Raw genomic sequence first — 16,992 nt, forward strand, 5'->3', positions numbered from 1 at the left:
TATTATCCAGGTGTGTTCTTCTGCAGTCTTAATTCAAGATCTTATGAAAAAATAGTATATAAACTGTTATGATACTCATTTAGGAAACTGAAAATGGCTAGCAGATCACCCACATGAACACTTATTAAAAGAGAGGTTATCCAAAATCATGCACATTGTTAGAAAGATTAACAGAAGTCGAGATGTGTATAGATATACACAGATAGAACATTTTTATTAACTGCATTTCAGAGTTTCTGAATGACTATTAAATTCCTGTAGTCATTTTATGTTCCATTTTTAAGTTGAGTCAAGTCAAAACATGAATTCGTAGAGCTGAAATCAAACTGGTCTGTGAGATTAAAATCTTGAGTTATTTAATAAATTCAGTGTTCTAATGGCTAGAAACTACTGGAAGAGCCAGCAAAAACCTCTTGCTAGCACACTGCCTTCCTGTTCTCATATTCACAAATGTAAAGGCTGCAGCCCACCTCATCAACCAATGGCTCAGACATTCATTTTAATTATTACAGATTTGAGGAATGCAGTACAGTGATTACAGTGGCAGCTTGGGATCCAGGGGGCCAATTACTCGCTGTGCTGCAGACAGGCTGTCTGACTTCTGGTTTTACTTTTCTGTACCCTGTTTTCCCAGATGGAGTAATAATAGATGCAAACTTCAGAAAGATAATTGAGAATAAATATATTAAAAGCTGCGTACTGCTCAACAGCTCCAGAAACAGGACTGAGTAAGTACCTAAAACATAGAATTTTAAGTTATTCCCCATCCTTACAGCTGCCTGCAGTGAAACGCTGCAGAGCACAATGAAATTAGGGTCTCCAGAAACATTCTTAGATGCACTAGAAGTTGCAGCACAATCTTGCAGTGTACTAAAGACGAGGGTGGAAAATGACACTAGCTGTCCCAGGATTATTTTGTTATTAAGCTCAATTTTTTTTACTTCTTTGATTTTAGCAAGCAAGAAGGAAGTATTCTGAGTGGTGGCATAAATACTTCAGTTGAGTCTTTTTGCTAAGGTTATAAGCAGTGAAACAGGCCTGATTCAACAACAAAATCCACAGAGCTGTGCAAACGAGTAGGTACTTCAACAGCACTTAAGCATGGCTTCAAGAGAATCAAGTATTTAAGTGCTTTGCTAAATCCCTGCTTTATGTCAGAAATCTACTGAGATGAATAGAGCAGCTGAGACCTCTTCACAGTTTTGATTGAGGCTGTCAAGACATTTTGAAGGTTCCCTTTGCAAATACAATTTAGAAAAAGAAAAAAAAAACAAACAAAAGTGATCAAATGGTGGAGCAAAAATCAGCAATAAACAGGTGAATACTTCCATTGTTGCACTCAAAAGAACTTGGGAATCAACAAGCCTTTTTTTTTTTTTCCACTAAATTAATTAAAAAAAAAAAAAAAAAAAAAATCAAGCTCCTCTCCCCTACAGTCATAGAGTATCACTTTGAGAAAGCAAAAATAGGCTTCTTCCCAGGAGCTTGGCATGTTATTCACTCCTTTGTCCTACTGACTGACTCCAGAAGACATTTTAAACATGGAAAGGATAGCCTATCGCTTCTGAAGAGCTCGGTCAGGAGAGGGCACAGGGGGAATCATGTTGCAGCAGCAGAACGAGCCCTGGTTGCTGACAGGATTTCTGGAGGGGCTCCTGAGGCCCTGACCCCACCAGGCAGCTGGTGTCCCCCATTCCGGGCAGGGGTGGTCCCTCTGGGCTGGCATAGTCCTGCTGCCCCTCCAGCAGCACCGCTCGCTCTGTAAACGCCCGGCAGCGGGTAACGGCGGGGGGGGGGGGGTAACGGCGGGGTTAGCAGCAGCCCTGGCTTCACGGCTAAATCCTGCACAAGTACACGAAATGGAAAAACCTTTTCCCTATTGCTTTGTTAAGCTGTGTACTGCCAAACGCAGGACTGACCTTATTTTCTTCTCTTAAGTTTTAAACAACAGAAAAGGGCATTGGTGTTTTTCAGTATTGGAGGGGGAAAGGAGGGTGAGTGGAAAGGAACAGACCCAAACCAGCCCAGTCAAAACCTTCCGATTATTTTAGCAGCTTAAATGGTAGGATTTTGAAAAATACTGCAGCAAATCAATTCTGTAACAGTTGACACAATAGCTCAAAGAGATGCAAAGAGGTTTTACAAAAGCACGCAAACACTGAGTAGCTGCAAAGTCTTAAGTCACATAAAATTAACAGGAACACAGAACCAACAGCACAGCAGTCACAAGGAACAGTTTCTCCTGCAAGAATAAGACTTGACAGACCACTGGACTTAAGTGTTAGCGAACCAACAACTGAGTGGGGAAGAAAAACTCCCAACTGTTCTGGCGGTTGAGACTATTTAGTTTCACTTTGGCTTTTAAGAGATTGCTAAAACATGAATGCTAATTACTGTCGCTGTTAATTGTGGCCCCAGAGGTGCATAAGGAAGTGGAGGCTGTTCCTACATATTCCCCCTGGGGTGTGGAAATGGGGATTCACACACCTCATCTCAGCACCCCTTCACTCCTCAGGTTTCCCAAGGGATTTTCCACAGTCCGGGAATCTGTGACTCGCCCAGACCAAGGAATACCACCTCATGGCAATGAGGAGCTTTGGGATGATACCTAATATATACCAAGGGAGGAGGGATATAATATTTCCACTGTCTGCTTAAATGATGTGTAGAAATGTCATAGAGCTTTTCATATTTATGCAGAGTGCCTTTTGGGGAGGCAGCAAGGCAGGTTGCACATGTTTGCACCCGAGCGAGGAGAGACACTGAAGTCAGAACACCTTAAACTCGGTGGCAAAGAGTTTTCACACAAAAGACCAAAAACCTGAGCAGCACCAGCTACATCGCAGCTTTTACCCAACCTGGGGAAGCACGTTGCAAAGTGCCTCTAGCTCTGACGCATGGCTCTCCTCTAAGAGGGGACAACAGCAGCACGAATGACAGCAACCCAAGAGCAGTGGTGCTCGGAGAAAACGATATGTCTGCACAGCAGACTGACACGTATGGGAGAGAGCCAAGACAGCTCAGGTGCCCGAGTAAGCCTAGCCCAGCAGCAAGGGACCCCACGAGGGTTAGCCTGCCCTGAGAAGCAGAGTATTTCAGGCTCTCTCAACACAGCGCTGGTCTGTTGCGACTCATCAATGCAAGCAAACAACCCAACTCAGCCACCTCTTACAGAAAGCAGTGCACAGCTTATGCAAGGCCACAGGCAGGCATTTCTGCCTAGGCTACATGCAACTTGTGTTTTGGAAGTTTACTTCACAAAACTACCAGTAAGGAGGGGAAAAAAAAATAAATAAAAATTTAAAAAGAAAAAAACCTAAACATTCAAACAACAAAAAATCTCCAGCCCAAAACCACTCCAAAACCAAGCAAATCTCCAAAACAGCTGAAGGAAGCATATGGGGAAGGAGGAATGGGGGACAGACATAAAGTGCCATAAAAGCAGAGTTTGTGAAAGCCTTAGTAGCAGCTCCCAAGGTTTACAAGTACACTCAAGAACTGTACACAGCTTAATCCAAATCTGGTCTGCACGTCAAAACCTCCTGCTGAGAAGTTCTTCTATGTTCAGAGACAAATCACACGTGCCACCATTTTTCATGCTTTTGGCACTCTTCAAACAATAGCTAATGTCACCCTACCTTAAATTAATATTTCTTATTCTAAGAAGCAAAAGAATTGAGCATCACAGAAATAATCATCCTTAGATGTGGAAAAACCAACTCTGTTCATATAACTTATGATTTACCCCTGTAACTAAGTGGTTCACAGAAATTTCAGTCCATTCCTTAGCACAGACCCACACACGTATATTTGTTCTTACAAATACTACTGGAGGAACTATTCTATTTTGTTCTGTAACAGCACCGTAAAGGGCATCTTTGAATTCATTTCTTCATCAGGATCTGCTAACACTCAGACATGAATTTAGAAACACACTCTGCCAACTGTTTGCTAGTTGTAGTATGAAGAGGAAGAGATGTTCAACCTACAAATGCTACCTGTGAAGGAATTGAGTATTTGACTTCTAAAACAGCCCCATGAGTCACTGCTCAATGAACTTTTGCTACTGAATACAAAAAAGGGCAGAAACTAAATGATAAGGCTAGAAAGTTACCACTCAGCCCCAACAAGGCCAGGGATCTAGAAATAGCACATATCGCTAAATCTCAACTATCTTGGGTAGCGTGTTGATCAAAGCTCAGAAGTACAGTAAGCAGAAAGCCTTTTGGTTAATTAAGTCTCTTATTCAAGAGACCAAGAGCAAACAGGCACAAAAATACATACCAAGACCTGTTTTCAGCATAGAGAGGTGGATAATACTGGTACGTACAACAGAATAGACAGATGATGCATCTTTCCAATCTTTGCCTGTAAGTAAGCAACTAAAAGGAAACTAACAACCAGATTCCCATTCCCTCCAACACCTACAAAAACAAATAACTGATTATGCATTTAACTCTATGTCAGCTCCTCAAGAATGCAACTTGATTAATATACAGTGAAGAAATCAATGTCCTCTTCTAAACAATCATGCTTTTGAGTTACAATCAATGCATACAGATAATGCATTTCCACACAACTCTGACCTTCTGCTTGTTGGAAGGATCTGAAGATACAGGGATCTTATCGACAGTACTACAATTTGTGTGTAAAACTGTATTTCTTGGATTTGCTGGAATAAATAGACATGTTAGGTGATTTGTCATATAAGTCACTTTATGTTATTTTAACCAAGAATTGGTTTCAGAGGCCAGATAGCAACAAAGCACTAAAAAGTAGTGTAAAGCTTTTATTGACAGTAGTAGCATGTTCCACTTGGGACAGAGCATCTCATGGTTAGTTATGAATGAAAGCCACTTTCTAGATTTTTCAAGAGAAAAGGTTGCATCTAACAGAACACAAATACACAGTAATTGCATAGCAAGGGGAAGTAGAGGATCACAGTCACACAGTATTCAAATATATGTAAAACCCCACAAATCCAGACCCAGATGATTTGGGGTTTTTAATTATTATTTTTTTAAGCTACAGTTTCCACTGTAATGAGAGATTTTAGCTTATTGTATATGATGTGTCTAAAGGCTAAAGATACAGAAAAGGCTCATATAAATTCATCTAAGTGGGAAAGGAAGAATCTGCATTAGCAAGAAGGTCTCTGCTAGTTCAATTAAAAAAAAAAAAAAAAAAAAGGGGGGGTTTTTCTCTCTCCAGAGCAGCAATAAAACCAAGTGGAACTCAATACACAACGTAAGAACCAACCTGGGGAGAAGAGGCCAACAACATCCTGTAAAGAATGTCACAGAAAGTCCCCATCTTAGCACTATGCCAGTTAATCTGAAAACATCCATAACATAAATCCCTAAGTAAAATAACAAAAGCCTTTTAAGTCATATAGACATATACAGAAATGATCAGTTAGTTAATAATACCCTCAAACATTAGGAATTAGGCTGTAATTCAACTTTAACCATGAGTTAAATCAGAACAATTAAAATACTAGCTTAGCTCAAAACAGATGAAAATTGTATTCACTGCCACAAAGTCACGGTAGGGACAGTGGATGGCTGGCAAGGGGAAGTATTTAACTACCCCTCAATATAACGGCATATATTTTGAAGTAATTTCTCAAATTTTATGTTCATAAAAGTGACAAGCATTTTAAGAAGATAATATGCCATCACAAAATTGTGGAAAAGAGCTCTCATACATTTTACATCTGTCTTTCATGCGTGCTGCATGAAAGAAATAACTGCAACATAGCAAGAAAAGACTATTTATCGTTACTGCCTGTTCCATTAATACCAAGAAAGTTGAAAAAAGTGCTCATACCCCTTTAGAAACTGTATAAAACAAACCAACACAGTTATTTGATTGATTTCTAAAGAAAGCGTGTGGTTTTCTACATGTAACAACATTAAAAATAAATATATTACTCTATACTTGCACGTATTAGCTAATTTGGGACCATCTTGCATAGCGCCTGTCAAACTAACAACCTCACTAAGCCTTTATAAAGCCATATGGCCAAAGTGTCAGTTACAGCGACCAACTTCACTGCCATGTTAGCAGATGTCTAAAATTAAGCCTGTGCTCAAGAGCCCCGCTGAATGCAAGCGGCACCAGCGCATCAGAGCCTACCTGGCTGCCAATGAGCCCCATCTCAACCTCTAGAAAAAAAGGCTCAGTCACCCTGAAGAACAACGGTAGTAAAGCGTAAAATAAACTAGCATACATTTAAATGTGCAGCTTCTGAACAAAACATGGTTCCAAAAGACACTTTGATCTAAGAGTGAAGCTGCCGCCAAAATGTATAGACTTGTCTTGGTCTCCAGACCTGCAGCCATTTGTGCCTGCCACTTTCCTGGCATTGACATGAACATTCCTACAGAAAGCTTCCACAAGGAAAGTCAGACTAAGGACACCTTGCTGCTCTCAGAAGAAACCCCAAAGATACTGCCGAGCATTTGCTTCACCAGTTCTCCATGTGTAGACATGTGTCTACAAGAGTGGCATGAGGAAGGACAAAGAGCAGGGACTACTCCTTTCAGTGCCAAACTGCATTTATGCAAAATGAAAGCATTGAGAATCTCACCTGGAGGTGAGATTCTCCAAGAGGACACCCCACCTCCAGGGAGAACATCTGTGCTGAATTTAGAAGAATTCATCAGTTAGATAAAGATACCTTTTTAAGAAGCATCTCCTGAACAGAATTTAAAAAATAAATAAATAAAAATTGTCAATATATTCAAGCCCTCTGAAATCTGAAAAGGTGACAGAAAATAGAATAATTGATTCAAATATTGTAATTTTTATATTTTACTGAGGCATCCTGTGAAGCTGGAGTGTAAATCCTATTAAAATGAACTTAGTTTGTCCATCCCTAAAATAGGTTTGACATACAAAACACAAACACAAGGTCAAGGTCACAGATCAGCAAGAAAGATTACAAAGAGGACTGATGTAAGAGCTGGCATTTGATCAAAGCTCCTGGATATGTGGGGTTTTTTTTAGTACACTTACCAGAAATACTACTACATTTTCTTCACAATTGTTACATTACATGTTTTAAGTCCTCCCTACCTTTAAGAGCAGCTTATTTATTTTGACAAGAGATGTTAGGCAGTGTATCAAGTAAACTAAGGAAGAACTCTTCTGTTAAATTGAAAGGAAGTGGAAGATACTTTTTGCCATCCTCTTCACTCTACTCAGCTACATGCCAATACATATTAAACCACAAATCCAAAAGGAAAACCTACTTACAAATACAGGACATGAGAGTAAAACCACTGCTAGAGAATCAGGACCTCAGTTTATAACTTCATGAAGTCCAAGTTACTTATCTTAATATAGCAATTGTATATTTGGATGTGCACATCCAAACACAACACTCGCTTATCTGTCATAACTATCTGTGTGCACAGCATATATTTCTCTTTTAAAAAAAAATAACTCTTAACACGAGGTCTGTGGAGAACATAATCAAACTAACCTTTTCTGTAATCAGGACAATATTTACCTCCTAGAAAGCTTCTCTACTGCTGAATGCTGAGTAAGTGAGCAGGTCAAACACAGTAGCAACAGTTGAAAGACTCATTAAAACTCAACTGCTGAAAATAGTTAGCAATGAAAGTCATTTACTGATCTATCTATCCACCCACCCACCGATACATTCTCAAAGCTTTAAACACATGCTGAAGAATATTTAGCTTACAGGTCACGTCCACCAGACGTACCTTCTGATGCTTAAAAAAGAGGAAGAAAAGGTGTCTTGGACGACACAACATCATATGACATTCAAAGGTGTACTGCTGCCACAAAGTTTAGATATGCATTATAATAAGTATTAATTTAAAGAATACTGTGGCTTATACTCTTACTTCTGAACCCCACTTTCAACACCAGCAGAGCTCTGATGTTAGTCTAGACATGACTGGGAGCAGTTTATATTTAGGCAGAGAGCTGTGTCTATAAATAGGACCATTCGTGTTGGTATAAAGCTTTTATTGGAACTCATTTGGGGTGACCTGCTTAACTCACTTGTATGTGGGCATCTCAGACATTGCCAGTAAAACCTTCATGCCATCACGCACCCTCCTGCATCTTGTTTCAGCTGTTTCAACATTTCTTTACTGATTTTTCTCTATTTAGTTTTTATATAGGTGTTACATTTGCAGCATTCTACCTGTGTGATTTGGCTTACTCAGCTACTAACGAAGGTCTTAAACAAGTAAGACAAAAAAAACCCCCAAAACACTAGTTTAAAAAGATGCCTCCTTCTTGAAAACATCCTTCACAAGAATTAGATTGTCACCCTTTTAAGCTATAGTATTGCCTGAACTATCAGAGCCAGATACAAATCACACCTGAAGCCATGAGCTTCTCAGCACAACGCTATTAGGTGTTTTTAGCCCTGATAGTGATTCACCATATCTTAAAACAGTCACTGGTTTAAGATCAAATTGAGTTAAGTTGTAGACCTCAGGGCAATACAATTCTGCTCTTCTTTAGTCCCTCTTTTTCTTCCTTTCAGTGAAATGGGAGAAAAGTGGAGGGCTGGTTTGGTTTTTTTGTTGTTGTTTGGAGGGTTTTGGTTTGTTGGTGTTTGTTTCCCCCCCAAGTGGATTTTCTATTCTTCCTATTTTGTGAAATGCTCAGAAAGTTTCTCATGCACTGAAGTGTTAGGAAGAAAAATAAGAAAATATATGTATCGGACAATTGTTACAATTCAAGATTAAAAAAACCCCAGAGGTTCATTCAAAATCCGCAAGCAAATCAGCAACTTAGTCTTGACAACCAAACATGCATGAAAATGTGTATATAAGACATTTCATAACCAAAAACATTTTAACAAACACATTAGTTTTTCAGCATTATAGCTACCCAACACTTCAAACTTTAAAACAAGTCTACTTGAAGTCACATAGCTTATTTAAGTTTACCGACTAACGCATGAAAAAGCTTTTACTTTCACTGAGCTATAACAGTGAATGACTGGTCATTCAGTAACATGTTAGGTTTTCTCTCATGCTCACACTATAAAAAATTTTCATTAATCATCATAACCAAACCTTTATTAAACATGTCAGCAGCCACTGTGTCATGCTGGTTTTTTGTTTGGTTGGTTGGAGTTTTTTTTGGGGGGTGTGTGTTTGATTTTTTGTTTTCTTCTGAGGAGTTTTTGGTGTTTTGTTCTTGGTTTTGGGGTTTTTTTTCTGTTAAATACAAGTTCACACTCCTTATATAACCTGCAGGGGTAAGGGGTTTCTGCTAGTTCTTGATTTTGGATTAAATCCTCACTTTTCAAGCAGTGGGGATGTGGCAGGCTGCTGTCAGTGGTGGTTTTGGTCTCTTTTTAAATGTGACACCATGGAGGAAATGTCTGAAACCCAACTTTATGTTGTTCATTTTTGGGGAGCTCCAACAGGCAGAGCCGAAGCTTTCCACGCAGGGAGCGTAACTTTAACCATTTCAAGTGTGCTGTCTTTAGAAAGGGGGTAATGACCAACTGCAATAAATGACTAGACAATATAGCAACAAAAATGAATATGACAGCTAGCACAAAGAAGAGAGTACTTCTGATCAATTCAGTAGCCAAGTAGTACACAACAATGGATTATCTTGAAGCACTGGATGGCTGCCAATACCTAATCTGTAAAGGTACTATTATTTTTTTTTTTTAAAGAAAAAAAAGTATTGTCTGTGGTTATATTTTCATGTGTGAAACGCCAAATCAAGAAGTTTTTTTTTTTTTAAAGTTAAACCATAATTTTGATTAAGGGTTTAATAGTAACTCCTTTAACTTCGTAGTTTCTTTTTACTCATTTATTTTTACTCACAGAAGTATATCTACAGATTTTAATTGGACTACAAAGTAATGGCAAGATTATGAAAACAAAGATTTGTATGAGTGGCATCTAATCCATGCACATATATTAAGATTACAGAATTAGGCACATGAGAGATAGACATCTACCATAATGAAAAACAGTAATACATCGCCAGTTTAAGCATCATGACTTAAAAGAAAATTGGTTCACATTCAAAATTTCAATATTCTTCTATTACTCAGGACACAGCATAGGGCTTCCTTTTCCAAACAAGATGTGCAAGATCAGTTATTCCAGCATTCCCAATCCTCCACAGAAATATTTCAAAGTTGTAGTTACAGTTTTTATCTGTTCTGTTAATGTCTACTGATAAGGTATGGAGAGAGATGGAAATTGGCATAAAAACAAAAGATCTAGAAGTCACAAATCTAGCAAATAAACACGTGAAACTCCGAAGTAGCTTAAACTATGTATCACATAGTATAAAGTCATTATCTAATAGTTATTATCCATGACCACAGCTCTATTGATTCAGCTGATCAGGCTACGTATTATTTACAGCTTAATCTGCCACGGTAGAGATCTGAGCATGGCTGACAGGTCACAATGCATGTCCTTTATGTTATATAAAGGCATCTTTCCTTGATGATCTGGAAGAGTCATTTCCCAGATCAATATACCATCAATAACTAACTCCAGCATTTTCTGAATCAATGTATAGTAAGACACTGTCTATGACCTGAAGGTAAGTTCCATTGACTGCCTGTATTCTTACTAAACTGTACTTTTTTTTGTTGTTGTTTCTTCTCTTTTTCAGAGTCTTTATAAGAATCCTGTCATAAAGCTAAAGGAGGTGGTTTTTATTCAGCCCTCGTTGCTAAATTTCACCAGTTGATGACACCACAAGAACTTTACTAAAGACTACATTAATGTGATTTCATTCAACAGCAGCTCAGGCTCATACATACCTGCACAATCTTACAGAACCACAAGATGACTCTCAAATACCAAATTAATGCAGAAGTGTATCATACTGGACAGGGAGGTGCAAACCAAACATGGCAACAAAGGAAGACCAGAGGAAAAAAAAACCCAAACCCCACTCTTCTCAGAGACTTTATGCTCTGAAATCATACAATTTAAAATCCATTTGTTGAGAAAAGGCCAGAAGTTCTGTTGGGCGGGTGATCATGTCTCCAGCTTCCCAGGAAACTTTCAGCAGACTGTTAGCTTGGCATCCTAGTTAGAAATCTCAGGAGAGGGATATCAAAGGCTATCTGGGGATGTGAAATAAATCACCCTCTGATTCATTATTATGGCGGGGATAAGGACCAAAGCTAGTGCGAATTAGATAAAGTTACCACTCAATGACTGAGGGGAGAAACAAAATACAGGTTAATAAACTGCTTCCCAAGTTCAGGGGCAGAAACTCATACCTTCCAAGCAGCAACTCTGGATCTTTGTGAATCTGCTTTTCACTCCACCCTGCCAAAAATAAATACATTATAATCAGGATGTAGAAACTTATGGTGGAAAACAACTTCATTTCTACTGTAACAGGAAAGTAATTCTGTTAATTATTAGCTCATGAAAGGGAGTCTGTCTTGCTTCTTAACAAGGTATCAACAGACTAAAACAGTTTTCCCTTGAAGTTGGCTATACTTGTGGTCAGTTTGTGACAGTATCAGAGCTTGACTAGTGACACTGAGCTGAGCAAACTGGTAAATGCAATGTGCCACAAGACAGGAGACAGGTTTTCTTGCTCAGTTAATACTATCCACTTTGTCAAAAAAAGTTATCATGGGGATATTATCTTTATTCTGAAACTCCCACTATCCATTTACCCATGCTGACTTAAAAAAAAACCCAAAACAACAAACAACCGAAACCAACCAAAAAAAAAAACCCAAACCCTAACCCCAATAACACAACAAAAACACCCCATCACACATTGCATTGTGCTTTTATAAAACCTGAGTCATCTTCTCCCACTATTATCTTTAAATTACTTTCATTTAGTCTTTTCTCAGCTCTCTACTTCTACAACCCATGGTTCTGTAACATTACAGACATCCAACAACCCTTCCACACTACACAAAACACATTGCTGCTGTTGCAATCCTTCCCCTCAAGACACTCTGACCATATAACCCTTTACTTCAAGTATTCAATTGTTTTTCTCTTGCTCTAGATTAAGTTTAAAATTTCTCATCTGATTTCTACAGACATTAATAACTCTTTAACTTCTACTCATATATCCTAACCACTTACTGCATCCTTCTTCCTTACCCCTTTGTTTCCACAAACACACATTTTCACTGTAATACTCGGGCACCTCTCACACAGGAAATTCTGTTATGCCCCTGCACTACTCCCCAGGCAAAGATCTACACTCTGGAGGCTATTTTCTTCCTCTCCTCCAACAGTAAAATCACCATAGCAAAAATTAATCCAAATCCACCAAAATACCTCCTGCAAAACCACAAGCCAAAACACAAATTAAATATGCTGCTTGCCTTTCCTCACAGATTCACACCAAACTGTTTTGTTCCCTTTCCTTTATCATAGTCTATATGAAGTTTAAAATAAATTCATCCGCACCTGTGAGATGCTGAGTACATACATAGTAAGAGTTCAGCTGGACAACAACTAAATGAAGCCCTAGAGCAACACTGTCCTCCAGAATGTTTTCCCTTCCTCTTACAAAAAGGAAAAAAAAAAACCCCAAACAAAAAACCCCCAAACACTGCACTACAAAAATACATGCTACAGTAATAATACAGTTTTTACCCAATACTTTTCTTTTACTACATGTGATTCTGTGGGAAGGGAAGAGTTATACACACTAAACAATCAACAGAACACAAAAATTAACGATAAGGAGAAAAAGCATACAGAAGGGCTAAAATATAATGTAGCAGGGCTAAAATACAGCATTAAAGGGCTCCCCTCTTCTCTTGAGCTGCTGCTATTAAAGATCTCGTGACAGCTTTTTCCCTTCCCTGGCTGGTACAATGACAACATCCCTATCCTGATGCAATCTGTTTTCACTTCAGAGGGCACAGACGCCAGAAAGACCAGAGAAAGAAAGGAAATACTGCTCCTAGGAAAACTTATTTTCAGCATGACAATGTTAATTTAGTTATTTTTAATAATGACAGCAAATGGTGCCAAAGATGACAAGAACAAGGAAATTTTTGAGGAGGAAGGTGAAGGCAAAAAAAGTACCTGTCCCAGGGACTGGTTAAACATAAACCCAGACCTCTTTCAATGAAACAAAGGAAGTTTTCTGTGTGTCTCAGATGTCTTAATGAAATAACCTTCTGAGCCCAAACAGCAGACTTAATTCTGCAAGTTCTCCACTTCTTTTGAATATAATTTCTCCTACTACTCCTTGAAACAGGAGGATTTGATTTGGGGCTACCTCCGATTTCAGTTTTATTGCAAGTAAAGCTTAATCCTTCCTTCCAAAGTCCCTCTGGTATCTCTCTACAAAATCACGTAAATCCAGAGCTTGTTTGTAGCACTTCTGAAGGTGAACAGTTTGGCTTACCAAGAATAACCTGCTGGGATGCAAATTCCACTTGCCATCTTTATATGCTGCCAGGTTTATAAGCACAAGTCTATCTGGGCTTGACATTTGCTGGGAAACACTGCATGGCATAATTACTATTGTAAAACATTTTATACTCCTGTAAATTCCGATTACAACCCCAAAGTACTTACAAACTAAGTCAAGATACGGGGATACCTATGCAGAAAGGAAGGGTTGTAGGGGGAAAAGTAGGTATAAGGAAGAAAATCATCAATTGCAGGTGAAGACAGTGAGGCTATCCAAGATGCCCAGGACATTGTCTTGCAAGCCTGAATTCCCAAAGAGTACAAAAAAGAAGAGTGAAAACAAGATAATGCAGGGTACTGCACACTGCAAAAGGATACAAGCAACTTCCTTCATTAAAATATAAGGCCAGAGGTGAAGTTCTAGGTAGTGTGGTTCCTAAAACACCAGCTATATTTCTCCACTGAACTGCAATAAACATCATGTTACAATGCACATGGACTGGAAGTAAAAACTTCAGGAGTTTACACTGTTTTTACTGTGATCTTGACCAATGGAACAAGAGGGAGAACTGGAAGATCTAAACCATCTTGACTTCATAATCAGTTGTTCAGAAAAGGGCAGGAGGGAGTGAAAGAGAAAATCAGTAAGTTACTTCCTATCCATCACTATTCAGACCAAAAGCCTCACTTATACTGGGGGCTAAGATTCCAAAATGAAAATTAATAGACAAAACTATTCTTGTTATTCACTTCTACATTCAGTGCAAAGTGTGCACTGAATGTACATTATTTTTGTCAGCTGCCTGATAAGACATGAATGACTCTAAAGAACATGGAACAGCCATCTCCTTTTTGCTAATATGTCACAACATAACACGCTACTGAAAGCGCCTTTCTCCCATTTTCCATGAATTCTTGTATTCACCTTTAATTACCTTACTGCAAAGCAAATGGCTATTTTCCAAGACCAAGCATGGTCCATGTTCCTCACAGATAGCACTCATGACAAAGGTAACAACATTTATGACAGCTTTCTTAACACACACCCAAATAAACCCAGCCTATTTGATAGGGATATATATGTAAGGAAAAAATCTTTGCTGTTCTAGGTACTGTCACTAAAACCTCTCTTGTTAAACATTTCTCTTTGTTCAATTGGCAAATTTGATTATGAGTTTAATTTTTAAATAGTAAAGCTCATCCAGCCATTTTTAATTTCAAATTGGTTTGCACTCCATCATGACTAGCTGAATGCTATAAAAACCTTTGACGTACAGACCTCATAAATTGTGGGGAACAGAAGAAATGCTCCTAGGAGCCTGGAACTGTTAATAAGAGTCTTTTTCCTCCATTGACTGTACTCTGTCAGCTGTAACTGTGCAAGAGTCCACACTTGCAAGTTACAAAACATGCATCTCAACTACCCTTGCATGAAATTATTTTCTTTGTTAAAATGATCATTAAAGGTAGAAAAGCTGAGAAAAAAGTGTCTGAAGTTGACCAAGTATCCTGTTTTTCATCATTTAAAGACTTCATAATTAAAAACCCCTTGACGTACTCCATCACCAAGCTGCAGACAGTAGGCAACATTCCTAACTATAGGAGGGATTTGCATAGACTATCCATTCACCACATGAATCTGGAAAAGAAAATCTCAAACTATTTCGGACTTGAGTGAACTACCGAATTCAATTCCATATTACTTATAGAAAACAGCAGGTCATAAAAAAACCCACCCATAAACAAACTAATAACAAGTTAGAGGCATTTCAGTTACCAAAGATCTATTTCAATCTGACATCTAAATATCTGATGCTAGATGGCTGCTGCTCTTTACAGACTGATCATAGTAATTTCACTCCTTCGTTGTTCACCAGGACCTCTCATTACATGCACTGTGTGGGTCTAAACCATGTTGGAGGCTAGCAAGCACTGTCAAAATTGCAAGCAAAAAGTTATTCCATTTTTGAACAAACCAGAACACTTTACATACATCAATGAACATATCACAGCAGTCCTTCGGAACCTTCCCACTTTACATATGAGGAACAACAAGCACAGGGGAAGATTAAGCAACTTGCCCACAGTCACATGAAGTCCATATCCATAGCAAAGGAAGAAAGATTTTTTAAATCTCAGTTTGGCCCTTTAATTACAAGATATTTTATATCTGCAGTTTGTGGGTGGGTTTTTTTTTTTCCTACTGGTGAAACAAAACAACAATTGAATACACTAAACATGAGGAAACAATGGGGATTACTAAAGAAATAGGACTTGCACACAACAGTAAATGCCTTTATCTTCCAAAGTAAGTATGTATAAATGTGTATACACGTACCTAAGCACTTCCTTCCCAACAGGGACATTTTTATTTTCTTGCTTTAAAAAGCTGTCAAAACCTGCTTTTTTACCAGTCTAATTCAGCTGTAATTGCAATACATTCACAGCACTGAATTGCTCAGATGGACTAGAAAACAGGGTATGTGTTCACCCATACATACACCAGTGTATTAAACGGCTCCAGCAGTCCATGCGAGAGGCAGAGCTGTGAAGGAAAGGTGACTCAAGCTGCAGTAGCAAGTGAATCCAGACAGGCAGCTTTTCTGCATGGGCTGAACTGCTTGGTGGTGCCCAGGCTCTGGAACCCTGAATTACACCAACTCTGACTGAGCATTCTCTGCTTCTTGCACCAGTAACTAGAACTAATTCTGCAGAACAGAGTCAAAAAGCACGGGAAGAATATTCATCCCTTAATGATCAATATTAACATTTTTCCTGATCAGTTCTCACAAACTCAAATTCCAGCTTCAAAAGCTGGAAGTTTCCAAACTGACCAAACTCACTCAGTAACTTAGTTCCTATACTTACTCATTTGTAGAACCTGCAGATACCTGCCACACATACTCTTTGCCAGAGTGATACAAAATAGATCAGGTGGTTGCCATTGGCTTTACAAAACATACAAGTCTGGGAAGAGAGGAAGTATCCCAAATCTTGTAACTACTAATAGTCAGTGCCACCCACGGTTGATGTTGCAGAAGCAAAGATTCAAACAAAGAAAAAAAAAAAAGGATTTGGAACTTTTAACAAGCCCCAGGTTTTTCAAACGGCTTTAGGAAGGCAGACTAGACAAAGAAGATTATTAATCCTGTCTACTCTAGATCATTTACCATGATAGCAATAGACAATCGTGCTAGTACCAAAACCAGGTTCCATTTTTTTCTGTGATTTTACAATGAGAACATCTTAAAAACACACAAGAACTTGTAAGTGCAGCTTTCTACTTCCTTATCTTACCATACTCTCCCCCTCAGATAACACTGATCACAATTTTGTTAATGGCTCCATTTTAATCATTCAATCCGATTCTGCTGCTGCGAATGCTTTGTCCAGTGGTCAAGAAAAAGATGCCAGAGCTTATTTTCATCAGGCCTTGTAAAATCTTCCCCATCACCCCAACGGAGGAGTATCAGCAACACTTTTAATTTTCAGGGAAAGTTAACCAACACAATAGACAAAATAATTCCCTCCAGAGGTTTCGCAGCAGTTTCAGTTCAGTACACAAGGCCATTAATTACACAACTGCCTTCAGCATTAGCAGGAA

This window comes from Antrostomus carolinensis, unplaced genomic scaffold, assembly GCF_000700745.2.
Source record: "Antrostomus carolinensis isolate BGI_N321 unplaced genomic scaffold, ASM70074v2 scaffold3418, whole genome shotgun sequence".
Taxonomy (NCBI): Eukaryota; Metazoa; Chordata; class Aves; order Caprimulgiformes; family Caprimulgidae; genus Antrostomus; species Antrostomus carolinensis.